General features: G+C 39.1%; 1 gene segment (V, D, J or C); it reads right to left on the minus strand.

Moving 5' to 3' along the window:
- The window catches only part of LOC119806623, a 130122-nt gene that overhangs the window by 15105 nt on the left and 87283 nt on the right, over positions 1–27734 (minus strand).

Below are 27734 nucleotides of genomic sequence, written 5' to 3' on the forward strand. Positions count from 1 at the left end.
CCAGGAACATAGGTTCCTCATGAAATTTATCCTTGCCTGTGCTTCTGTGATGTGGAGTGTCATTCTTCCTTCTCTGTATAGTACTTTTAAACCTATCTTCTGTGGTGTCAACATGATGTTACAAACTCAGATTTTGCTTGTTTCATACCTTATTTAGCTATCAATTTTAAAAGTGTAGCATTGGTAGATATATCAATCTTGGTTGGCTGCTATTTGCATTAAGGGCTTGAAAAATATCATTTCAGGGTTTCCTGGCTTTTAAAGTTGCTGATGAGAGATTTGATGGATTCTGGCATTTGTGTCATGTAGATGAGTTGGTGTTTCCCCTATAGTTCCTAATATTTGTTCTTTGCTTAATATTTTTATTTCATCATCATTATTTATTATTATTATTATTATTATTTTGAGACAGGGTTTCTCTCTGTAGCCCCAGCAGTCCTGTAACTCCTGCTTTGTAAACCAGTCTGGCCTTGTACTCAGGGAGATCCATCTGCCTCTGCCTTCCAAGTGCTGAAGTTAGATTTCCTGATCATAATGTGATGTGAAGAAAGTTTTCTTCTGTGATGTTTGTTTAGAGTTCTGAATTTCGTTTGCATTTTTCAATGTCTGCTTCTTCTTCTATACTTGGGAAAAAGAAAAGACAGAAAAAAAAGATTTGCCAACAATGAAAAAGTTTAAAACCAAAAAACTAGAAGAAAAAAAGAAACCTTTTTTTTTGTGTGTATATGTAAAAACATGGGTAAACAAGAAAGAGAGAAGGAAAAAGAAACTGAGAAAATAACTAGACTAAACTTTAAAAATGAATGAACAAAATTAGATGATTGTATGAAGAGGAGTAACAGACATATAAAAACAAATACAATACAGTAAAAATTCTGCTGAGTGAATGGAGCAGGGAAAAAGAACACCATGGAATAAACAATAGGGAGGAAGAAAGTGGGGGTGTGTTGGAGCAGCTTCCTCTAAAAAGCTTATTCACGGGGCGGGGGGAGGAGGTCAGAAGTTGTGGGTTCCATCTTCCCGTTAAGTTTTTGCTGAGTCTGCATTGCTTAAGTGTCTGATCGGTACCGGAGGGGTTTCCTTGTTGCTGACTAGTGGCCTCTGCTGGCTACACTGAGCCTTGCAGTCTGTATTTCCCGAGACCTACGTGGGCTTTCTATCCCTGACTGATCCCGATGCCAGAGGAATCTCACTAAAACCTGCACCTGGACTTCAGAATGTGAGAGTTGTGCGCGTGTCTTAGGGTAGGACTGCTCTGCTGCGGTTAGCTCTCCTTTCAGAAGCAGCTTTTGCTTCCGTTCTTCCTCTAGAGAAGTGTGAGCTGGAAGCAGTATTTAGCTGCTGTCTCTACCACACTTATCTTTACCCGTTCTTCTTTTCAAGTATCCTTTCACTTTCTTAGTGAACTTCTGAAATTCTTCCTCTATTTCTCTCTTTGGGAAAAAGTCCATTTTTGTCTCCTAACTCACCTTGCTCAGATCACACAGAGGCAGTCTTCTGCTTTACTCATGTGAATTAAAGTGTCCTCCCCCCCCTCCCGCAGCGCCCCATGGGAAGAACCTGCACCTTTTATTGAACATTCTACAAAGGCCGAGTCACTGACTAGAGCTTCAGTGATTGCAGGGGCCCTGGAAATGCTGCAGAACCCAGAACCAAGTTATCTGGGGTTGTCTTTAGCCCCCTCAAGTGGCCATTTACTGACACTTGCGGCCGTTTACTGCCCTCTGCGCGTGACCTGGTATCTTTGTGAATATTAGGTAAATCCTTTGGAAAATATGAACAGATTCCGACGCATCCTCCAGCTTGAGTTGTTGGATGAACAGCGTCCACCAAGTCAAAAGGTAAAAATGTCCCTAGATAGCATCTGAGACCTGGAGCAGAGGTTTCCCCCACTTTGCTCCAACCTGTCCTCTTGTGCCCATCAATATATATACACCAAAAGTATCTTTGTTCCGTTACTATAAAACTTCTGAAAGTTTTACCTTGTTGGAATTTGGGGTAACGAAAATCAAGGAAACTGGAAAGGGGTCATGGGAGGTATAAAGGAAAAAGGATGTTTAGGTAGTGAGGTAATAGGACACATTTGATAGGAAGTGGGGCCGTAGTACAGAGAGATGGGGAAGAGGAGGACATGGGGGAGATGGCCAATCAAAACTGAGAATATATGAAAGCCATAAGGAAGCCTACTACTTCATAAGATAATTAACATACAATTAATAAAAAAAGTTGGTGTGATGTTCCGTGCCTGGGCAGATAAAGCTGCTTCCAGAAGCTATAGTTTATTAAATGAAAATCCCAGTACCAGGGGTGAGATACCATTCGGTATGTTTTTGGTCATTGAGGTCTCTAAAATCTCCCAAACAATATAGGCAATTATCATAGCTAATTACTAGACAGCAAGACCCTATTGCTGAATACACCATACACTTTGGTTATAGGACATAGGGAAATCAAGCCAGAACTGATATGAAGGCTTCTTTCCTCTGCATAGGTTACATACTGTCAGAAGATGCTATGCAGGCTTCTGGGTGAGGAAATTCATCAGCAGTTATATTCATCTGTAGACCCTGTGCCCTATGTTACCTATCCCCTTTGTAGGTAGGAGCAATAGTGGTACAGCTACTATGGGGGTAAACCTTAATAACAGGTATGAAAATATTGGGTGGTGCAGTTGGGAAGGGGGAATACAGTCATCAGGAGTGGGAGGGGTACAGGGAAGGTTATGGGTGTTGAATATGAACAAAACACAGGATATACGCTATTCCATATACACATGTCAAAAGAGGTGTGGGTTTCAGGGGGCAGCTGGATGGCAGAGATAGGTGAAACAGACAGATTAGGAGATCCATTACTCATGGAAGCACTGAGGCAGGAGTTGCTCATTCTTACAGCATTGTTAAATCCCTGTGAATGGCATCTTTATTGCAAGCACCACCTTTAACATCTATTTAAGTGGCTTGGGTGATTTGGATACCAAATTAACAACTGCTTCATCCTAGGGAGCTATGGTCTTGAGTGAAGGAATATCAATCAAAAAGCAGTCAGAAGGTGTGTGACTTCATTTGCCCGAGGGATTGATGTGATTGGTGCAGGTGCAGCCATTCATTTGCAAGATCAGTTGTATCATGCTTGGTGCAAATACTGTTCTTCATTGACATGAAGTGCATATGTGGTGCAGATACCCTGGCTACACCCCTGCTCTGGCTATGTAAGCACTTACTTGGCTCCCTTTCCAAGTTGCTTGGCAGATGTCTTTCTGTGTTGCCCTCTGGTGTTGAAGCATTAGGTCTGATAAAAAGCTTGGTATTGCCTATTTTTGTTTTTTTTAATCATTAGTAGAGTGAGTTAAGCTAGTAACATGAAGATAGAAAGGAGACAGGAGCAGTGAAGGCAGCGCTGATGGTGAAGGAAGTGTCGCTGGTGACACCAGCCGTAACACCAGAAGGCATGCAAAGAGTTCCCGAGAGTGGCTGGGGCCGACGTGACACAGTGCATTTTGCAATAGAGGCAATGCAGGTTGTGATGAGCTGAAGACAAGACACTTCTGTCCCTGGTCACTAGGAGAGGTCCGGGAAACTGCTGAAGGGCCAAGGGTTGCAGGCACTCCAGGGTGAAGAGCTGCAACACTTGCCACTGCAAGAATTCAGATCCCAGTGGCACCTTCTGTTTGCCACTGCTGCTTGGGACTGTGGGCTGCAAAAATTCATTACTGAAGATTAAGAGAGCTGTCGAGTGCTTAAAGCTGCTGGTGCCTAAAGCCCAGAGCAATAGTCCTTCAAACTGAGAACTTTGAGCCACGCCTTTAGCTTTTTAGAAAGGACTTATTTTAATTGTGAGTAGATGTATGGGCTTGTGTGTGGGTATATGCATGTAAGCACAGTGCCTGAGGAGGCCAGAAGAGAGGTTCAGATCCCTTGGAGGTGAAGGTGCAGGCTGTGGTTAGATGTGTTGGATGTGCATGCTAGGAACTGAACTCACATCTTCTGCAAGAGCAGAACACGCTCTTAACCACTGACCAATCTTTAAAGCCTGGAACACTTGACCTCTAGCTCATGGGGCTTGAGTTGTAAGCCCCTGAGTCTTCAGCCTAGCCCCTAAGCTTCTGGAGCTCCAAGGCCTGGGAAGAGAGTTCAGGGAGAGCTTTACTGCCCTATCTGGGTAGAATAGAAGAACCACGACAGCCATTTAATAACAGTAAAAGGAGGGGAAATGTTAATTCGTAAAATTGAGGTTAATTATAAAATTTGTTTATGTCCATATATGGCGGTAATGTTGTTTAGATATCAAAAATGAAAATAAATGAAAGGCAATGATCTCACCATGCTATCAAATAACTCAACCCCTCTTCAAGTCAAAGTAGAGAAGCTGTGTCAGCAGATGGCAGTGCTGTATAAGAAATGAGCCTGCAGGGGCCCAGTCATGGCTCACTGAGCTATGAACAAGAGCAGTGATCTGAATCTTCTTAGGTCCCCACACCCATAGTGGGTTTGGACTCTGCTGTTTTTAGAAAACGTCCTCTCACTCTCCCCCTCTTTCACTTCCTCCTTCCCTTCCTCTTTCTTTCTCCACTCCCTACACACACATAAATACATTTATAAGCACAGACACAGATACGAGTACCTACGTAGGTATATAGGTACATGTATATGCGCCCTATCTGTCTGAACTCTTTGTTTTGGTGCTTTTCAGACTGTTTCTAGTATGCATGAATAGTTGCGGCACAGAGAATCAGTGATGAGAAAATGGTCTCACACTCCTACTCTCATTGCCTACTACAATTACTACATTCAGGGTGCAGAAGCCATGTCAGCAGATGGCAGTGTTGTATAAGCAATGAACCTACAGAGGTCTAGTCAGGGCTCACTGAGCTGGACTATTAACAAAATCAGTGATCTGAATCTGCTCAGGTCCCCACCCCCACAACGGGTAAGACTGCTGTCTTTAGAAAATCAACCTCTCCTCTCTCTTCTCCCCTTCCCCTTCGTGTATCACACACAGATGAATGAATATCATGTATATGCTTCCTATGAAGCAGAACATTATTTATTTACTTTTCAGACTTTATTTCTAGGATGTGTGGGCAGTTTTGACACAGAAAACAGTGGTAAAAACCACAGTCAACAGGACCAGCTACCAGGCTTTTAATTATGGCATCAAACTTGAAAATAAATAAACCTCCTTTAACAAATCAACAATAGGCAATGTTTCATAGATGGTAAATTGTTTCACTAATACTGATGCTTTGAGCATATGTTATTTGAAATAGCTCTGTGGAGTTTAAGTAACTGTGGAATTAGATGCATGAAAAAAATGACACAGAGAACAGACCTTGTAATCTGGCCAGTGTATGGTAGGGTCTTCTCTTGTGTGGTTGCAAATCAATTATTTATGCTTTCTGAGCCCCTGGTTTGGATGTGTATATCAAAAAGGCTGTAATAAGGCCTGATGAGGTGGCTCAGTTGATAAAGGCACTTGCCACTAAGCCTGATGACCTGAGTTAATCTCCAGGATCCACATAATGAAAGGAGAGAATTAACTCATATAACTTGTTCTTTGACCTCTCCTCATGTGCTATGGCATGCACAACCTCATGTGTTGGCAGAAGCTGCTAGTTCATTTCCCAACTGTCTTGACTCCTGAAATAATCCCACAGAAATTTCTGTTAATTGCAATACTGTTTGGCCAATAGAGTAAGTATATTTCTGGTTAACTCTTATATCTTAAATTAACCTATTCCTGTTAATCTGTGTTGCCACGTGGCTATGGCTTACTGGCAAGGTTCTGGTGGGCTCCAGCAGCAGCATGTCTTCTGAGGGTGTCTTCTACATGGCTTTTTGCTGACTCTGCCTTCCTTCTCCCAGCATTCAGTTTAGTTTTCCCGCCTGTCTCTACTCTGCCCTATCATAGGCCAATAAGCTTCTCTATTCATTAGCCAATAAAAGAAACACATATACAAAAGGACTTACCACACCATTTTCCCCTTTCTGTCTAAATGAAAAGGAAGATTTTCACTTTAACATAGTAAAATTACATATAACAAAACAGGTATCAAGCAAGAATTACAGTTACAATATCTGGCTGACTCTTTCATGAAGCAAGAACCCTGAAGGACTGTCTCACTTTCTTTAGACAGCTTCAGCAGTCATTTTTTTCTGTGGGTTCTGCAAGTCCAGTCAAGCAGTTCAGACAAGAGCAGTTTCTTGCCTAAATGGCTAACAAATTCGATGAGAAGCCTCTTAAATGCCCATCATCTTCTTGAAGTAGATTAGTGCTTCCAGGAGCAGATGTGTTTCACTGTCATGAAAAGTCCTAAGTTCTTAAAATATTTTAAATGCCATATTCTGTTGTCTTTGAAAGATCTGAAGAATAACTCTCTAACTGTAATATATTTCTATATATCTAGAAAACCTAACTAATATGACTACAAGCTTGACTATTATAGACCTATATTTCTTAATTATACATTACATTTCATAATGAGCTGCACAAATACAATATCTTAATCAAGAGAAGAAATATATATGCCAAAATTGACCTTAAATTTGTATCAATAAAGTGAGATCCATAACAAAGCAAAGTATTCATGTCTATAGCATATCTCCCTTTAAATGTAAACAAACAATTATAAATGATCATCTAGGGAATTTGGACATTGTTGTCTAGACTACTTCCTGCTCATTTGAGGTGTACTGCTAATCAAGTCTGTCATGTGGTATCCTGTGTGGTAGGCTCATCTCAGCCAGCAGTCCTGAAGCCATCATGGATGCTGAGCTATCTGGGCCATTGTTTCAGGGGATCTTGTTTGATCAAACCACCTTAGTCTGGAAGAAATCCACAGGTTCTCATCTTCTGTGGAAACAAAAGTAGAACCTCTTTTCCAAAGCAACATATCCTTAGACCAAAATTTTGAAGTAAAGATATCTTTAAAATATACATTTTGGTTTATCTTAGCAGCCTATACAATGAAATATCTCTCTGTACTTAGCTCATTCACAGTCAAAAAATTTAAAGAAAACATAATAATATACACAATACAGACTATATGTGTATATTCCATCTTTACATGACTTATTTTTCTTACTCTATTACTTTTTCTGCAAGTTTACTCTCTTTAAAGACTGGTTTATTTTTTTTAAAACCATTCTTTTTTAATAACTCTCCATACTCTTTTTCTTTTCTCTCCAAAGCCTATGTATATTTTTTAAACACACTGTGACCCATTTAGAAGTCTTTTTCATCTGAATTTGTTTTTATTGTGTATCTGTAATCCTTTTCTGACAAGAACTACTTCTTAAAATGCTAAGTGGCACAGCTTGGACTAAAGCTGCTTTGTCTTTTGGCTCCACCCAGTCCAACATGGCAGAGGTCCATTCACTGCCTCTGAGAGTACTGGGATAGAGCCACACTTACCACCTCAACTCTGGTAACCAGTTGGTCCATGCTGCCACCAAGTAACTTGCAGCATGATGTCCACAAACTCCATTCAAGTGCTCAGCCTCCTGGAAGAGCCAGAGTTTGTGCTGGCAACATGAACCAGAAAGCTGCCATTTCGAAACTGAGTCAGAAGACCTCTTTTAAAGAGGCTACAGCCAGCAAGCAGAACAAGAAGCTGTATTAAACTCGTGTGTGTGTGTGTGTGTGTGTTGTGTCTAGAATTCGTTTTCAAGTTCTCTCAGGTTTTTAAGTGGATTTAGTTGACCACAGTGGCACCAATTGTTTCTAGAAGCCACTAGTTCATTTCCTGACTGCCCTGACTCCTGAAATAATCACACAGAAATCTATATTAATTGCAATGTGGTTTGGCCAATAGTTTAAGCATAATTCTGGCTAACTCTTATATCTTAAATTAACCCATTTCTGTTAATCTATGTATCACTATGTGGCTGTGGTTTACCAGCAAGGTTCTGGTGGGCTCCAGAAAAGGCATCTGTCTGCTGCAGGCAGCTACATGGCTTCTCACTGACTCTGCCTTCTTTCTCTCAGCATTCAGTTTAGTTTTCCTGCCTATCTCTACTCTTCCTATCACAAGCCAAAGCAGCTTCTTTATTCATTAACCTATAAAAGCAACACATATACAGAAGGACTTCCCACATCACTCATGCACACATAAATAAATGAATGAATGAATAAATAGATAAATAAATAAGTTTAATATAAGACTTTGAAAAGTCCATATTTTGAATATATTTATAAAGTCATGATGTCAAAATTAGATAAGGTGTGTGATGGCAGCACTGTGGAGGCAGGAGGATCAAGACTTTGAGTTTCTATCTTAAATAAATAACAAATGTAAATTTTGTTCCCTTATATGATGCTCTGTGTGCAGCCTCCTGTTTACCTCAAGTCATTTCTAGACTTTATAAAAATACCAAGTTCATGGTGGGCATGTATCAGGAGCTACTGAGTATCAGCCTTAGCACTTTCTCAGGGTTCAGAACAGGACTTCTATGACAAGTGAAAACTGACTTGGGAATGGCGTTGGAGGAGGGGCCGCTTGTTTATTTCCTGGCCACCTGGCTAGCTTATCCCTGAAATAATCACACAGAAATTGTACTAATTAAGTCATTGATTGGTCATTAGCTCTAACTTCTTTTCGGTTAACTCTTACATCTTAATTTAACCCATTTCTATTAATCTGTGTATCACCACGAGGTTGTGGCCTACTAGCAAAGTTCCAGTACATCTATCTCCAGAGGCAGATCCATGGTGTCTCTGACTCCACCCTTCTTTCTCCCAGTATTCAGTTCTGTATTCTCTGCCTACCTAAGTTCTGCCCTATCAACAGACCAGGGCAGTTTCTTTATTCATTAACCAATAAGGACAATACATAGACAGAAAGACCTCCTATACCATTTCCCCTTTTCTGTTTAAACAAAAAAGAAGGCTTTATCTCTAACATAGCAAAACTACCTATAACAAAATAGATATCAAGCAAGAACTACAGTTATAATATTTATATCTACTTTATCTTTTATTATAACTAAATAAAACTATAAATATCTAACTATTCTTCAACTCCATCAAAGACTCCAGAAAGATATAATATTACCTAAGTAAACAGGAAATGCATTGCAAGCAACTTCCAAAACTCTAGAATTGACAGAGACATCTCGCTGCCTGGATAGTCATCCAAAGTTCTTTTGTACCATTGGGGCATCCATCTTCAACCTACAGGCTCATAATATCCAGCAGACTTTTCCATGAATCAGGAAATTTCAAAGACAGTTTAGTTACTTTCTTCTGTATCTTGCAGAATGTCTGGTAGACTCTTTCATGAAGCAGGAACCCCGAAGGATTGTCTCACCTTTAGGCAAGTTCAGCAGTCATTTCTCTGTGGATCCTGCATGTCCAATGAAGCGGTCCAGGCAAGAGCAGTTTCTTTCCCAAATGGCTAACTAACTCCATAAGGAGCCTCTTCAATCTCCATCAGCCTTTTGAAGTAGCTTGATGCTGCCAGGAGCAGATGTGTCTCACTGTCATGAAAAGTCCTAAGTTCTTAAACATTTTTAAATGCTATATTCTGAAGGTCTCTGAAAGATTTGAAGAATATCTATCTAATTGAAATATATCTCTATATATCTAGAAAATCTAACTAACATGACTACAAGCTTGACTATTATAGATGATCATCTATTAACCTATATTTCTTAATTATATATTATATTTTTAAATGAACTACACAATCACAATACCTTGATCAAGAGCAGAAATACATAAACATATAACAAAACTGACCTTGATGTAGGAGTGTTTCTATCTATCTGCTATTTCATTGGTTAATTAATAAAGAAACTGCGTGGCTTGATAGGTTAGAACATAGGTGGGTGGAGTAGACAGAATAGGATGCTGGGAGTGAGGCAGATGCCTCAGGCAATTGCCCTGCCTCTCCTTTCTGGGACAGTCGCCATGAAGCCAGCCACCAGGTCAGACATGTTGAATCTTTCCCGGTAAGACACCACTTTGTGGTGCTACACAGATTATTAGAAATGGGTTAATCAAGATGTGAGAATTAGACAATAGAGGCTAGAGCTATCGGGCCAGGCAGTGTTTAAATGAATACAGTTGTGTGTTGTTATTTCGGGTGTAAAGCTAGCCATGTGGGAACCAGGTGGGATGAAAAGCAGGCCCACAGCTTCTCACTACATGACCTTAAGTTTGTATCAATAAATCAAGATTCATACCAATGCAAATTATATATCTCTATATCATATACCCCTTTAAATTTAAAGAAGCATTTGTAAACAATATTTGGGAATATGGGTGTAGTTTTGTCCATACTACTTCCTGCTGTTTGGGGGTACTTTTAATCAGGTCTTTCATGGTGTATCCTGTGTGCTAGGTTTATCTCAGTCAGCAGTTGGGTGAAATAATTTTTTGAAGGAGTTAACAGCAACCTTTCAGGGGGACATGGTCTATGAAACCATATTTGCCTGGAAGCAATTTAAACTGACTGACTCAGGCATATTTTTCTGTATTTTTTTCCTTGGTGAAATAATATTGAGGTTTATTTTGGGGTTAAACCTATTAAACCTCTTAGGGTCCAGAAAGATTCACTATGGCATGCAAAAACTGGGCAAATTTGATCTGAAGTTAAAACAAAAAACAATACACATACATTTTTGTTGCATGTTCTTCATTCCTTGGAACAAAGAAGCAGCGAGAAGAAAAAATATAAGGACATAAGGCATAAGGACTGATCTCCACAAGGATTTTAGTTTATATAGGCATACAGACAAGTTAACAATCTGGTAATTGGTAACAATAATATCAAGCCTGCATTTTAACAGAGTCACAAATATCAATGGATCTGGTAAACATGTATCTTATGTCTCAGAGGGGGCATGCCTGTGAAGAAACTTCACATGAGGTACCTTAGAAGGAGAGACTGTGTTCAAAGTTCAGCTTGTTGGAGAGGGGAAGGAGGCAAGCCTTTTAAAATGGATTTTTATTGAGCTCTACATTTTTCTCTGCTCCCATCCCCTCCCTGCCTCTTCCCTCCTCTTCAACCCTCTCCCAAGGTCCCCATGCTCCCAATTTACTCAGAAGATCTTGTCTTTTTCTACTACCCATGTAGATTAGATCTATTTATGACTCTCTTAGGGTCCTCATTGTTGTCTAGGTTCTCTGGGATTGTGATTTGTGGGCTGGTTCTTTTTGCTTTATGTTTAAAAAATCACTTATGAATGAGTACACATGATAATTGTCTTTCTGGGTCTGGGTTACCTCACTCAAAATGATGTTTTCTAGCTCCACCCATTTGCCTGCAAAATTCAGGATGTCATTTTTTTTTCTGCTGTGTAGTAGTCCATTGTGTAAATGTACCACATTTTCCTTCTCTGTTCTTTGGTCGGGGGGCATTTATGTTGTTTCCAGGTTCTTGCTATGAAAAACAATGCTGCTATGAACATAGTTGAGCACATGTCCTTGTGGCACAATTGAGCATCCTTTGGATATATACCCAAAAGTGTTATTACTGGGTCTTGAGGAAGGTTGTTTCCTAATTTTGTGAGAAATCGCCACACTGACATACAAAGGGGTTGTACCCACCAGCAATGCAGAAGTGTTCCCTTCACCCCACATCCTCTCGACCATAAGTTGTCATCAGTGTTTTTTTATCTTGACCATTCTTACAGGTGTAAGATGGAATCTCAGAATTGTTTTGATTTGCATTTCTCTGATGACTAAGAATGTTGAACATGTCATTAAGTGTCTTTCAGCCATTTTAGATTCCTTTGTTGAGAGTTCTCTGTTTAGGTCTGCACTCCATTTTTTAAAATTGGATTATAGTGTTCTTTTAATGACAAATCTCTTGAATCTCAAAAATATTTTGGAGATCAGACCTCTGTCTGATGTAGGGTTAGTAAAGATCTTTTCCCATTCTGTAGGTTGTCATTTTGTCTTGTTGACCATGTCCTTTGCTTTACAGAAGCTTTTCAGTTTCAGGAGGCCCCATTTAAAAATTGTTTCTCTCAGTGTCTGTGATGCTGGGGTTATATTTAGGTAGTGGTCTCCTGTGCCAACACATTCAAGTGTACTTCCCATGTTCTCTTCTGTAAGGTTCAGTGTGGCTGGCTTTATGTTGAGGTCTTTGATCCATTTTGACTTGAGTTTTGTGCATGATGATAGATATGGGTCTATTTTCATTCTTTTTTTTTTTTGGTTTTTCGAGACAGGGTTTCTCTGCAGCTTTAGAGCCTGTCCTGGAGCTAGCTCTTGTAGACCAGGCTGGTCTCGAACTCACAGAGATCCGCCTGCCTCTGCCTCCCGAGTGCTGGGATTAAAGGCGTGCGCCACCACCGCCCAGCTCTATTTTCATTCTTTTTCATGTTGATATCCAGTTATGCCAGCACCATTTGTTAAATATGCTTTTTTCCCCATTTTATATTTTTTGCTTTTTTGTCAAAAATCAGGTGTTTGAAGGTGTATGGATTAATATCCGGGTCTTCAATTAGGTTCCATTGGTCCTCCTGTCTGTTCTATGTCAATACCAGGCTGTTTTTAGTACAGTAGCTCTGTAGTAGAATTTGAAGTCAGGGATTATGATGCCTCCAGAAGTTCTTTTAGTGTATAGGTTTTTTTTTTTTTTTGCTATCCTGAGTTTTTTGCTCTTTCATATGAAGTTGAGTACCATTCTTTCAAGGTCTGTGAGGAATTTTGCTGGGATTTTGATAGGCATTGCATCAAATCTGTAGTTTTCTTTTTGGTAAGGTTGCCATTTTTACTAAGTTAATTCTACCAACCTAAAAGCATGGGAGATCTTTTCACTTTCTGGTGTCTTCTTCAATTTCTTTCTTCACAGATTTAATGTTCTTGTCATACAAGTTTTCCACTTGTTTGGTTAGAGTTACTTCGATATATGCTATTTGTGGCTATTGTGATGTTTCTCTGATTTCTTTCTCAGCCCTTTTATTATCTGTGTATAGGAGGGCTACTGATTTTTTGAGTTAATATTATATCCCGCTACATTGCTGAAAGTGTTTATGAGTTATAGAAGTTCCTTGGTAGAATTTTTGGGGTTGCTTATGTAAACTATCATATCATCGGCAAATAGTGAGACTTTGACTTCTTTTCTGATTTGTACCCAACTTTATCTCCTTTTGGTGTCTTATTGCTCTAGTTAGGACCTCAAGAACTAAATTGAATAGATATGGAGAGAGTGAACAACCTTGTTTTGTTTCTGATTTTAGTGGGATCACTGTGAGTCTTCTTTAGCTTGATGTTGGCTGTTGGCTTGCTGTATATTGCCTTTATTATGTTTAGGTATGTTACTTGTATTCCTGCTCTCTCCAAGACCTTCATCATGAAGAGATGTTGTATTTTGTCAAAAGCTTTTTCAGCATGTAGTTTTTATTTTTCAGTTTGTTTATATGATGGATTATGTTGACAGATTTTTGTATTTTGAACCATCCCTGCATCTCTGAGATGAAGCCTACTTGGTCATGCTGGATGATGGTTCTGATGTGTTCTTGGATTGGATCTGCCAGTATTTTATTTAGTGTTTTTGCATCAATTTTCATGAATGATATTGGTCTGTAATTCTCTTTCTTAGTAATGTCTTTTTGTGGTTTGGGTATCAGGGTAATTGTAGCCTCATAAAAAGAGTTTGGCAATGTTTCTTCTGTTTCTATTTGTGGAATAATTTGAGAAGTATTGGTATTAGTTCTTTGAAAGTCTTATAGAATTCTGAGCTGAAACCATCTGGTTCTGGGCTTTTTTTGGTTGGGAGAATTTTGATGACTGTTTCTATTTCTCCAGCACTTATAGGTCTGTTTAATTTGCTTATCTGGTCTTTATTTAATTTTGATAAGTGATATTTATCCAGAAAATTGTCCATTTCCTTTTTTTCCAATTTTGTGGAGTACAGGTTTTCAAAATATGACCCGATTATCCTCTTTTTTCCCTCCATGTTTGTTGTTAGGTCCCCCTTTTTATTTCTGATTTTGTTAATTTGGATAATCTCTATCTTCCTTTTGGTTAGTTTTGAAAAAGGTTTGCCTATTTTTGATTTTCTAGAAGAACCAACTTTTTGTGTCATTGATTCTTTGTATTGTTTTCTTTGTTTCTATTTTGATGATTTTAGCTCTCAATTTGATTACTTCCTGCCATCTAGTTCTCTTGGGTGATTTGAGGCACGCCTCTTCTAACAGCAGTCATACTGTCATCACCGTCATGACCATGACCATCATCATTATCATCAGTGTGAAGGCCTGATACCACACTTGGAGCAAAGAATTACGTTTTGAGCGTGGTCTTGCACTCCCCAGTGTGCCATTGCAAGCCTGTGGATTTCATGTCATCATTTTTAAGGAAGTATTATGTTCTGCCATCCTTATCTAAAGTGCTATTAGGCACAATAACAGCCAGTGTCTGAGGAGGAAAGATTTTTGGTGTTTTATAGTTGATGAAAAGAAATACTTGGTATTAAAAGATAACAATGTGTTGTTAGATTCTGTTGTCAACACCTGGTAAGAGGGAACCTTTTTTGAGGAAGTGTCTTTATCAGATTAACCTGTGGACTTGTTTGTGGAGGCATTTTCTTGATTTCTACTTGATATGCTCAGTATGGTGGATGGTGTCACCCTTAAGCAGGTAAGCCTGGGCTGTAGGAAGAAAGAACATGGGCCCAGAGCAAGCCACTGAGCAGTGTTTCTTTATAGTCTCTAGTTTCTGCTCAGGTTACTGCCTTGAGTGCCTGCCTTGGCTTCTCTCTATGATAGGTTGTAAGCTGTAAAATAAAATAAACCTTTTTGTACTCCCTGCCAAGTTGCATTTGGTTGGTATTTTACCTCAGCAACAGACGAAAAGCTAGAACAGAAACTAAATATGAAATAATGATAACCAGCTGGGCGGTGGTGGCGCACGCCTTTAATCCCAGCACTCGGGAGGCAGAGGCAGGTGGATCTCTGTGAGTTCGAGGCCAGCCTAGTCTACAAGAGCTAGTTCCAGGACAGGCTCTAAAAAAGCTGCAGAGAAACCCTGTCTCGAAAAACCAAAAAAAAAAAAAAAAAAAAAAAAGAAATAATGATAACCATTAAGACCAACAAACCAGGATCTGCATTCTTTAAGAAAAAAATGAAAGAAAGATAACTTGGACTCCAAAAAAGCTAACTTCTCCTCCAAGTGATTGTTAAGAAATTGAAAAGACAAGCCACACACTGTGAGAGAGCAGTCATAAGACACATGATAAGACAGAAGTATGCAGTGTATACAGAGCATCCTCACAGTAAACAGTTGGGAAACAAATGCTCTAATAAAACATGCCAAAATTTAAACAGATATCTACCTCTGGATATGTATTGATATCAATACCAAATACATAGGCTACAGCAACAGGATCAGATTTGTGGAAATGGTTTGTATTAAGTGGCATAGAGTCTTGGTCAAACAGTTTGACAGTTTCTTTTAAAGCTAAGAATAACCAAACAGTCTTCTGTTAGATGTTTACCTGTGCAAAATAAAACCTTATTTTTACACAAAATATGCACTAAAATGTCTATATCTTCATTATTGTTATTGAGAGAGGGTCTTGCTGGGTAGCAGTGCCTGGGCCAGGTCTCACTATGTAGACACCTCCGCCACTTGAAGCACTGAGATTACAGGCATGTGCCACTGTCCTGCACAACATTATTACTAACAGACCCAAATTGGAAATGGTCATATGTCCTTGAACTAGTGACTGAAAAAGAAAAGTCACTAATGCCAAACACTGCACGACTGACAGCTAAAATAACAACAGTGACTCTCCTAGGGTGTTGTGCTGGGAAAATGAAGCTGGTCTCAAAGCTGCACACTAGCTGTGTGTCATAGTGCTTAGAATCTAAGCTACCTTGAACTCTGGGGCAGAGACAGGAGAACTGTTAATTTTGTGGTTGGCCTGGGCAAGTGATAAAACTCTTAGCTTAATATCAACCAACTAGTCAGCAAAATAAAACCCCAAATGAGTAGGTTCTATTCATAAAACTGTTCAGAAAAGTAAACTACAGGATCAGAAAACACCCAGTGTTGGCATGGGACTGGCTATGGCTTATCTCTTGAATACAGTTGTGGATACCCAAATGCATAGAAATATACATTTTAAAAAGTGACTTTTTAATATGTAAATTATGTGTCAGTAAAGCTTACCCCAAAAGAAAAATAATTAAAGCTGTATGAAGTGGGGTAGGGGAGGATTTTAAATGAGAAAAACACGAGAAGACCTGGAGGATCTGCACATAATAATAATAATTATTTCATAATAAGGGTGGCCATGGCTCTACATTTCTGAGTGGGGGGGGCACTGGGTCAGGATTACTGAGAACTTATCTTCCAGGGACTGGCACTAGAGAAAAACAGCTAATAGTGATGAAAATGGATGCCCAGCATAACATGGAACTTCTTTAGGCATCACAGTCACTTCACAGAAAATATAAAAGCATTTATGGTGATTTGAATGAGAATCCCTCCTGCCCCCACCCCATAAGTTCATGTATTTGAATGTCTGGTTCTGCAGTTGGTGGACTGTTTAGGAAGGATTAGGAGGTGTTACTTTGTTGGAAGAGATATGTCATTGGTGGTAGATTTTGAAGCTTCAAAGCCCACTGCCAGGCAAGTCTCTCTCTCGGCCTGCTGCTTGTGGTTCTGTATATAAGTATATATATAAAGGCTTATGTATATAAGCCTTTAGAACTGATTCCAGCACCATTCCTGCCTTCCTGCCACCATGCTCTATCTGTGGTGGTTATGGACAGCCCTCTGAAATTGTGAATAAGTCCTCAGTTAAATACTTTCTTCTATAAGTTGCTTTGGTCACGATGTTTCAGCATAGCAATAGTAACCCTATCTAAGTCAGCATTGCTGATATGACTCTTTCTTATACACACAGTGATCACAGACAGACCTATTCAGCTAGCCAGGCTGGCATGTGGTCTGGAGAGCAGACAGGTCAGACAATGGTAGCAGACAATAACCTCTTAGGAACTTCTTGGCAAATTCACACAGTCAAGGCCATACTGTAGGCTTTTGTGTTCTTAAACACCCTGATACTGCTTTAGAGCTGAATGGACTCATCTGCAGCTTACCTACATGCTAATGTCCTTATTCACTCTCAGAAGCCTAATGATTAGTAGGCTGACAGTAGCATTCTCTGGACTGTAGGACCCAGCCATGAAAAGCTTAATAGGAACAGATTACCTGAAAGAAGTCCTTAAATTTCAACCATTATCACCTGACAGTGTAGGACCTAGCCATGATAAGCTTAAGGGAGGCCTGAGTCTCAGTAGTTTACTCTGAGGCAATACCTGGTTGCAGGAAGAACCACAAACTGAGATTACCCAGACACCACCCAAGAACAGACCATCCAAAGGAAATTCCTAATGTTTCAACCATTGTAGATAAGATCACCTGTCAACACACATTCACCAGAACACACCTAGACAAATGTCAGCCAATAAGGGGTCCTAAACCTTAGAAATTCCTCACTCCCACCTTTGTTACTATAAAAACCCAACTCTAACTGAGCTCAGGCTCTCTGATTATTCCAATACATTGGACACAGGGAGAGTCTGAGTTTGCAAACTTGTATAGAATAAAGGTTCTTTGCTTTTACATACAGGACTCAGTCTCCTTGTTGGTTTTTTGGTGACTTCATGGATCTGGGCATAACATGAACATCATGTTTTCTTAGATATATTAGGTTTGGGATGATTAATTAAACCACAATTCAGGCATTGGATGCAAACTTTAATTGCATGTCTCCTCCTCCTCCTTTTTCTCCTACTCCTTCTGCTGAAAAACAAAAGAGAAAGGAGGTTTATTAATTGTGGCCACACTGGGAAGAGGTACAAAGAGATCCAGTGACCTTATCCCTACAGTCGCAAGCCAGGCAGGGGATGGTCCCACCAACCGATGGCCCATCACTTTTTCTCCTGTACAAACTGGAACTCTGGGACAAAGGTTTCCCCTCTGGCTGGTCTAGGCCTTTCTCATCTTCCAGCATGAGATTCCTGGGGAAATTCTGATGTCTTCCCCCCACCCTGCCCATTTTTCCAATGTCTTGTGTTCCATATTTTAGTAATCTGGTAGCCAAAGCAATTGCACTTCTTTTGAATTGTGTGTGACATTAGGCCAATTCCTTAACATCCCCAAGTCTCAATTTCCTGCCAAGGAATTTGCCTTGGTTGCAAAGTTTAAAGGGTCACCTCCAAATTCATAATGCAGATGAATAATACTTAATATAATATTAAAAGATCAATACAAAACAGCAGTGTTTTACTTTATGAATAAGGAATTGTTGGTAAGGACTTATGTGTACAACATAACATTTGAAAGGTTAAGTTGATTCTGTGTACGTTCATGTTGTGCTCCTGCCACTAGGTGTAGTCAGTGTATAGGCTAAGAGAAACATCAGCAGCTCATAATGAAAAGAGTCCATGACAGTTGTATGCTGTGATGTGCAGGGTGGCCTGGGTCAGCTGGTGGGCTGCTGATAGAGCTGAGTGGAAGCTGTGGTGGTGGAGTCAAATGATGGGGAGAGCACTTGGGATTAAGTTTGATAACCTAAGTAAACAAGCTTCCAAGTCCCTCTCCCAGAGTGAGCCTGTTTCTCGGGGGTAGAATGACAGATGAGATCAGTCAGACTCCGTAACTTAATACTGTGAAATACAGAGAGCAATACTGCAGTGTCTAAGCTGGGTCACTGCAGGAAAGGCAAAGGATTTCAAGATGGCTTACAGGATGATGAGCTACCAGCTTTTAAATTCACATAAAACAGACCAGAAGAGGATAGAGGACTAGTGTTTCTATTATTATTATTATTATTATTATTATTATTATTATTATTATTATTATTATTATTATAATGATCTTCCAGATCTTCTGCTTGCCCAGGAGGACTTGTTGTTTCTCAGTGGAATGTGTTAGAACATTTGATGCCTGACTATTCAGTAGCAACAAGTCTTATATTTTTCTTTTTGATAGCATTTTAATTTTTACATTAAAATTGAAAAGACATTGAATAACATTCTTGGTTCAAGCCTTTCTTGGAAACCATGCCTTCCTCCATGGCAACTTCTCTTCATGTATTAAATTTTCTGTACTGGGTTGTCTTGTGGAACTCAGTCTGTCTTCATTTACTTACATTCCTGGTCTGGTGATCTCACCCTGTATCCCAAATTCGCCCCTCTGGCTCAGCCTGTTTCCCTAGACTATGAGACACTGATGGTTGGTATTTCTGACAGCATCTCAAAATTCTAATGTGTTCTGCACGAAGCCCTGCTTCCCACCTGCTTTTCCTCAGTTGCACCCAGAACAGAAGACACTGTTTCAAGTTCTGTGGTTGCTCAGGTTCAAATATTTGCAGCAGCTGCCTTTGATTTTGTATTCCTCCTACTTCCCATTCACTATGTCAGCAAAACTTGTTTTTCTAGACTTTAAAATATGGAGACTATTTGGACAACTTTCACCACCATTGCCAACAGGTCAGGAGTCCTGAGCAGGGAGACCATTCTTACCTGGATCCATAGAAATAAAGGGGAACATTTTTGTTTTGACTGCATAAAGCTGCCTCAATGTTCCCAAATAATGCAGCAAGTATCCAGTATTCCTGTAAGGAAACCCTGTATTTTCTTTTTTCCTACCATGCAGTTTGGAAATAGTGGAGTTGGACTGGAGGGCAGGGGTTTTTCAGATTTAAGAAGCACTTTTCATATGGACGTTCATCAGATGTCATAAGGGTCCAGGGGAGGTGAGGAGTGTGCTATTTAACACCTTTTGGTTATATGAAGAGGGCTGAGAACCAAATGTCTCTGTGGAGCATAAACCTTGCAGGTCTTGGTCAGTAGTAATGGAAAGTAGAGGGTTTAATTAGATCACGCATCTTTTGGCCAATTGCCACTACTTGATATGAGAAAATTCTCCAAGAATGCTCCTATCCCTCTTTATGGCAGCTGTACTAGTGGTTTTGGAGCATGAACATCACTATACTAAACTGCCTTCAGTATGGATGATGTAATATGATTCTTAAAAACAAACAGTCAATATCAGCTTTAAGAGATAGAAATAAAAATGGGCTGGGTGGTGGTGGCTCACACCTTTAATCCCAGCACTTGGGAGGTAGAGGCAGGCAGACCTCTGTGAGTTCGAGACCAGCCTGGTCTATAAGAGATAGTTCCAGGACAGGCTCCAAAGCTACAGAGAAACCCTGTCTCAAAAAAAAGAAAGAAAAGAAAAAAAGAAACACATTTTAGCCAGGTGGTGGTGGTGCATGCTTTTAATACCAGCACTTGGGAGGCAGAGGCATGCGGATCTCTGTGAGTTCACCAGCCTGGTCTACAAGAGCTAGTTCCAGGGAGGCTCCAAAACTACAGCAAACCCCTGTCTTGAAAAAAACAAAAAAAGAGAAATAAAAATGAAATTTATGAGATATATATTAGAAAAAGAGAAATAGTCCATGCTTTTGCTTGCCAGCTTTTTGTTACTGTAACAAAGTATCTAAGACAATTAACTTATATTGAAAAAAGATTTGCTTGAACTCACAACTATGAAGGTTCCATTGGCTTTGTTGCTTAGAGGTTTCTGGTATCATGGAGGATTTTTTTGATGGATCGTATAGACTCACCAATGTTTAGGATGCAAAAAAGAGAGAAGATCCTATATTCTTTTTCTGAGGTAAAAATACTTAATGACCTAAAGACCTCTCACTAGGCCTGGCCTTTTAAAGGCTCTACTACTTCCCAGTAGTGCTGCGGGAGCTGCTTCCGTTCCTTCAGTCAGTAGACTTTAAGATACCAGCCCACTTGGGTGTGGTCTCATTTGCTTTAAAATGCAGGGGTAGCCGCGTGCTTGCATGCTTGCTCTCTTGCTTTCAGCACCGCTTCCAGCTACTAGACTCCTTTCCTGATCATGCAGAGGGCTGTTGTCTGGGACGGTGATCTGTAAGTTTTTTCCCTTTAAATAAATAACCATTCTATTAATCATAATTCCAAATTGGTGTGGGATTGTTTGTGACTTATGCCTTCATCTGGTGCCCAAAGTTTGGTTTTAGAACCCCCCCCTTTCCCCTGCTTGGCTGCCTGCCGCCAGCTTGGCTTGGCACGAGCCCTCCCTCAGCCACGGCCTGTGCCCTGTGTGTGGAGCCAGCAGTTCAATATAAATGATCATGCAGTGGCTTTTCTTGCTGCAATTCTTTATATTTTCTCTTTACATGCCTGGGATTGGCTTCAAGTCCCCACGTACCCTATTGTTTGCTTCCCCATGTGGATTTAAACTCCATGCCTCATGGTCTCTATGGGTCCGGACAGTCTCTGCCCGCCTGGTTTGCTCTTTTCTGAGTGGCTTTTAAATCTCCCTTGCACGTGCAGCGCTTAAGTGGAGTGAATCAGAGTGCAAGTGATTGCCAAAAGCTGTAACCCTTCGGGGTGACTCTGTCAAGTGGAGGCACATGCGGCTTCCGGGTTGCTCTTCTCTACCCCTGGATTCTTTGCCTGAAATCCCTTTTCAGATGTCCTAATTTACCACAATTAAAACATTTGGCAGGTTGATGTTCCCTCATCGCTTTGGAAATCACTTCTCCTACCCAAGATTCATCATTGTAATTAAAGGCCTGAAAATTCATTGGTTTTGCAAATAGAAATAACAGACCCAGAAGTTAGACGAATAATTCTTGAATCTCTGGCTTTTGAAAATACAAACATAGGATGTAAAAAGATAATTGGGCCTTAAGGTCTAGATCAGCACCTATGGACAAATGGATTCAGCATACGATGAATGTTGAGACGTTTGGCTATAATGATGAATTTTGGGCAGGAGAAGCAATTTCCAAAGCAATGAGGAGACATCAAACTGCCGAGTGTTTTAATTGTGGTAAATTAGGACATCTGAAGAGGGATTGCAGGCAAGGAATTTCTAGGAATATTATCTCCCCTGGGAATGACAAAAATAAGAGACCTCATTCTTCAGGTATATGTAGGAGGTGTGGTAAAGGCTGACATTGGACCAATGAATTCAGGTCAACAACAGACAGACAAGGCAACCCAATACCATTGGGAAACCACTTGACGGGCCTCTCGCAGGCCCCCAAGCCAAAAATGGGCCAGTCATTCTAGTCATTCCCAGTTACAGTGGAGAATGTGTCTCACCATGAAAATTAAAAACTCCAATGTCTGCTGTAAAGAGCAGTACTGGTCTAAATGATAGGTTAAATGTGGAGGATGAATGAGGGCTGCTGAGAAGCCAAGGACAATGACACTGGATTTGGATCCTACTACGCATACTGGCTTTGGGGGGGGGCTAGCCTGTTTGGATGCTCACCTTCCTGGACCTGGATGGAGGGGGGAGGAACTTGGACTTCCCACAGGGCAGGGAACCCTTACTGCTTTTGGACAGGAGAAGGAGGGGGAGTGGAAGGGGAGGGGGTAAATGGGGGGCGGGGAGGAGGCAGAAATTTTTAATAAAAACTAAAAAAGAATCCAGTAGGACAGAGTAAACATATATTTTAGCAGACTTCTATTAATGATCAAAGACCAAAGCTAAGAGTCTGTATAAATGGCATTTTTATTGAAGGCATATTAGACACAGGTGCATATGTAAGTATCATTACTCCAGTATCTTGGCATCCAAATTGGCCTCTTCAAGAGGTAGATGTTCAGTTCCTGGGAATTGGAACCCTACTTGTGTAAAACAAAGCACGAGATGGGTTGAATACATAGGGACTGAAGGGCATATAGGAAGAATAAGGCCACATATAGCCAATATTGCAATAAATTTATGGGGCTGTAACCTGCTACAGCAATGGAATACCTAGATTAACATTCCTATAGTTCCAGGAACTCATAATTCTGGGAAGGATATAATGAGGTATTATGGAAAAAGGTCACCAGCCATTCAGGCTGTACAAGAACATATAGCAACTAGCAAACCTTTAGAACAGCCCTACCTTTAAAATTGTTAACTGAGAAGCCAACATGGAGCAAGCCATGGCATCTAGCTGAAGATAAAATACAGGCATTGGAACAGCTGGTACAAGAGCAACTAGATGCTCACCATATTGAAGAATCAACTAGCCCTTAGAATTCTCCCGTGTTTGTTGTAAAAAATAAATCTGGTAAATGGAGAATGGTGACAGATCTAAGAGCTGTCAACAAGGTAATTCAACCTATGGGTCCTCTACGATCTGGAATTCCTTTGCCTTCTCTATTACCAAAAGGATGGCCTCTTATAGTTATTGATTTGAAAGATTGTTTTTTCACTATACCTTTACAAGAAAATGATAGAGAAAAATTTGCCTTCACAGTGCCTACTTATAATAATTCTCAGCCTACTAGGTGATATCAATGGACTATCCTCCCATAGGGGATGCTCAATAGTCCCACATTGTGCCAATATTTTGTAAGTCAGCTATTGGAAATAATTCATAAGCAATTTCCTAAGTCTATAATTTACCATTACATAGATGACATTTTGTTGTCTGATTCAAATAAAGATATTTTAGAGAGGATGTTTGAAGAAGAAAAGAAAGTCTTGCCTAAAAGGGGATTGCAGATTGCTCCTGAAAAGATTCAAAGAGGAGATTCTGTTAATTACTTAGGTTACAGAATAAGTTTACAGAAAATTAGGACACAAAAGGCACAAATTAGGAGAGACTGGTTATGGACTCTTAAGGTCTTTCAAAGATTGTTAGGAGACATTTCCAGTCTATGACCAGTCTATCAGCTGTTGGAATAAAACCTGATCTAATAGTTCATTTAAACAAAACCTTAGATGGTGATAAACATTTGAATAGTCCCAGAGAATTAACAGCTGAAGCAGAAAAGGAACTGATAATGGTTGAGGAAAAATTACAGGAGGCACATGTGGATAGGGTGAACCCAAATCTTAGTGGTATCCTAGTCATATGGCCTTCCAGAATTTCTCCTACAGGGATTTTAATACAAAGGGAAGATATTATTTTAGAATGGATATTTATGCCACATAAACCAAGTAAAAAATTAAAAACTTGTGTGGAAAAAGTCTCTGAATTAATTATAAAAGGTAAACTGAGACTTCGTCAAATAGCAGGTATAGACCCAGCAGAGATTATAGTGCCTTTTACTACTGATGAAGTAAAAAAGTAATGGGAAGACAATGAACCATGGCAAAGAGCTTGTGCTAATTTTTTTTGTAGAAATTAATAGCAACTATCCCAAAAGTGATAGACTTAACCTCATAAAGAAAACTTCTTGTATTCTTCCTCGAATTGAACATGATGCTTCAATAACTGGACCCCGTACATTTTATACTGATGCAAATAAATCAGGGAAGTAGGTTACAAGTCAGAAGAATTGAGTAAGGTGGAACAAAGCCCTTATAATTCTGTCCAGAGGGCAGAATTATATGCCATTCTTATGGTGCTAAGGGATTTTAACGAACCTCTTTAATATAGCTATGGATTCGCAATATGCAGAAAGTTACCTTGCATATTGAAACTGCTGAATTTATACAAGATGATACAGAATTGACTTCATTGTTTATTCAGGTGCAAGACATAATCAGTAATAGGCTTTGATATATATATATATATATATATATATATATATATATATATATATATATATATATATATATATATATATAAAACAGACATCCAATCCCATACGTGTCTGCCTGGTCCTCTAGCACAAGGTAATGCTGAAATTGATCAATTATTGATTGGAAGTGTGTTGCAGGCCTCAGAATTCCATAAAAAAAATCACATCAATAGTAAAGGTTTAAAGAAAGAGTTTTCTATTACATGGCAACAAGCTAAGGAGATTATAAAGAGGTGTCCTACTTGTTCTCTCTATAATCAAACACCATTGCCTGCAGGAAGTAACCCAAAGGGTACTCAAAGGAATGGAATCTGGCAGATAAATGTGTTCCATTTTATGGAATTTGGTAAATTAAAATATGTACACACCATAGACACGTATTCAGGTTTTCAATGGGCAACTGCCCTGAGCTCAGAAAAGGCTGATTCGGTAATCACACATTTATTGGAAGTTATGGCCATCATGGGTATACCTGTACAAATAAAGACAGACACTGGTCCAGCATATGTATCTAAGAAAATGAAATGCTTTTTTGATTATTATAATATAAAGCACATTATAGGTATACCAAATAATTTTACAGGTCAGGCAGTTATAGAAAGATCATATCGTACTATAAAGGATATGCTGAACAAACAGAAAGGGATGGAAAATACCCCCAGAAATAGATTGCATAATGCTTTATTAATCTTGAATTTTCTTAACGCTAATGAGAAAGGAACAACAGCAGCGGAGAAGCATTGGATAATGGAAAAAAAACTTCTGAATTGAATCAACCAGTATATTTCAAGGATGTGTTGACCTCACAATGGAAACCAGGAGATGTACTACATTGGGGAAGATGAAAATATATGGATACCATCAAAATTAATAAAGATTTGCTTTGAAAAGGAGAAACCTATTGAAACAGAGAAATGATAGCTCATCCACACAGGTGATCACTATACAGGTGGTAAAAAAAACATTTAGGATGAGGGCAGGGTCCTGTTCTTGTCTTTGAAGGAAAATACTCATCTTCAAAAATTCAAGAAACCCCTGATGACAGGTAGAAAAATAACTATCCAATAAGGATCATCAAGAAAATCAAATATAGTTCATAAGTATGAATGATACAATGTATACATTTATATATATGTATAGATATGTATATGTTTATGAATATATAGAGCTGGTTTTAGAGTTGGACAATGGCTCTGTTCTTTAAATCCGAGCATGTTGTTAAAAGAAAAAAACCTAGAGTTTCTATCTTATGTCAAGAGCCATTTGATGTGGGACAGAAAGAAAAAAGAATTTAGAAAACATTTTTGTTTTTCTTCATATCTATTTTTGTATTTATAACACCTTTCATTGAATATATATGCCTGTATATGTCTATATAAATAATGTTTAAGTTTTCCACAATGAACAATGAATTTTTCTGCAGTAATTTTTGAAGTTTCCAGGAAGAAGATGGGGCCTCATAACTACAACTTCACCTGGTTGATATGATGTCATAATATTGATGGTGCTACTACAAGACCTGTTTTGGGTACTAACTGCACAAGATGGTTCCAACTTGGTTTGCTGAAATGGTGCACATCTTTTACAACATTCTGGCCAGACCTCCACAAAATACTCAGAGACTATTTGCAATCTTACCAGGCATTAATCTTGAAATTTAGCCATCATTTTACTTCCACAGGATCCCCCAGAGAGAACATTGCCCCCATGACAGCTGGAAGCAATTCTAGAGGATGACATACCTCTTCCAGTAAAGTTTGTTCTTGGGTTTAGGGACATCACTTAGGGGTTGATTATAATTAGTATATGATTGAGGGTTGGGGGAGGAATTTTATAAGCTCAGGGATCTTTTTGAAAAAAAAGGGGGGAATTGGATGATGGGATAATAGATTTGTATTTGTGAGTTATTGTTTATAGATAATTACATTGGCATAGATTTTTGCATATGAATATCAAACTAAATTATATTAAATATTGTATGCATGCATGCTTCTACCTCTGTTTAAAACATTTTTTATGTATTGATATATATATATATTGTATTGATATATATTTACCATATTTCAGTATACATTTCTACCTCTGATTAAGATATATATTGTTTATGTATTGATATATATATATATTTACCATATTACATTGTATACTTGTACATTGTTTACATTTGGAGGTTATTGTCCTCATTTATTGCACAGTTGTTTATTCTCTTAGTCTTTAAGTTAGATAGGTATTAAGAATTGTAGATCAATAGTCATCAATGTTTGTCATATTTATAGTTAGACTAAGGTTCTTTAGATACATAAAGATTATATTCTGTATAATCTTCAACCTTTACAAAGAGCTGTAGAAAATGGCATTTATTTAATCTTAGAGTTCTGTGGTAGTGAGACACAATCTCTCCTGGCATGAAATGCAGGCCTGCTTGCCTCCTCACTACATGACACCAATCTATTTCCGAGAGATTGTTGAGCACCAGACACTCCACTTGGAGCTTGTCTTCTTGGCAAAACTGGCCATACCTCAACTACTAAAAAAATACATAGTATCAGGAAATTGATAAGCAGGACTGTCAAATCTTGCCAAGACAGGGTAAGACGGTTTTGAAAAATTTCTTGCCTGTTAAAAATAATCTGTCAGTTATTCTAGGCCTTATCCAAAGTTGGTAGCTTCAACACTGCAAAGACGACTTTGGGTGATTGCCCAGGTAGCCAGTTGTCTCTGTGATTTGTTGCATGTTTTGGAAGTTGTTTGATTGCACTTCCTAATTACTCAGGTAACATTATTTCCCTTCTCAGATCTTTGATGGGGTTGAAGACTATATAAATGTAGTTACTTTCCTCTCATGACTTGGCCCAGTTATTTATTATACAAGACTTAAGATAGTTAGAATAGGATATTTGTTCTTATTGTATATAATTTCGTAGTAGGTTTATAACTCTCTTACTTAAACAAAAGGGGAAGGTGCTATGGGAGCTGCTTCTGCTCCTTCAGCCAATAGATTTTAAGATACCAGCCCACTTGGGTGTGGTCTCATTTGCTTTAAAAAGCAGCAGTAGCCATGTGCTAGCTTTCTTGCTTCTGGCTCTGCTTCCAGATACTAGACTCCTTTCCTGATCATGCAGAGGGCTGTTGTCTGGGACGGTGATCTGTAAGTTTTTTCCCTTTAAATAAATAACCATTCTATTAATCATAATT

The sequence above is a fragment of the Arvicola amphibius genome, chromosome 2, assembly GCF_903992535.2.
Source record: "Arvicola amphibius chromosome 2, mArvAmp1.2, whole genome shotgun sequence".
Taxonomy (NCBI): Eukaryota; Metazoa; Chordata; class Mammalia; order Rodentia; family Cricetidae; genus Arvicola; species Arvicola amphibius.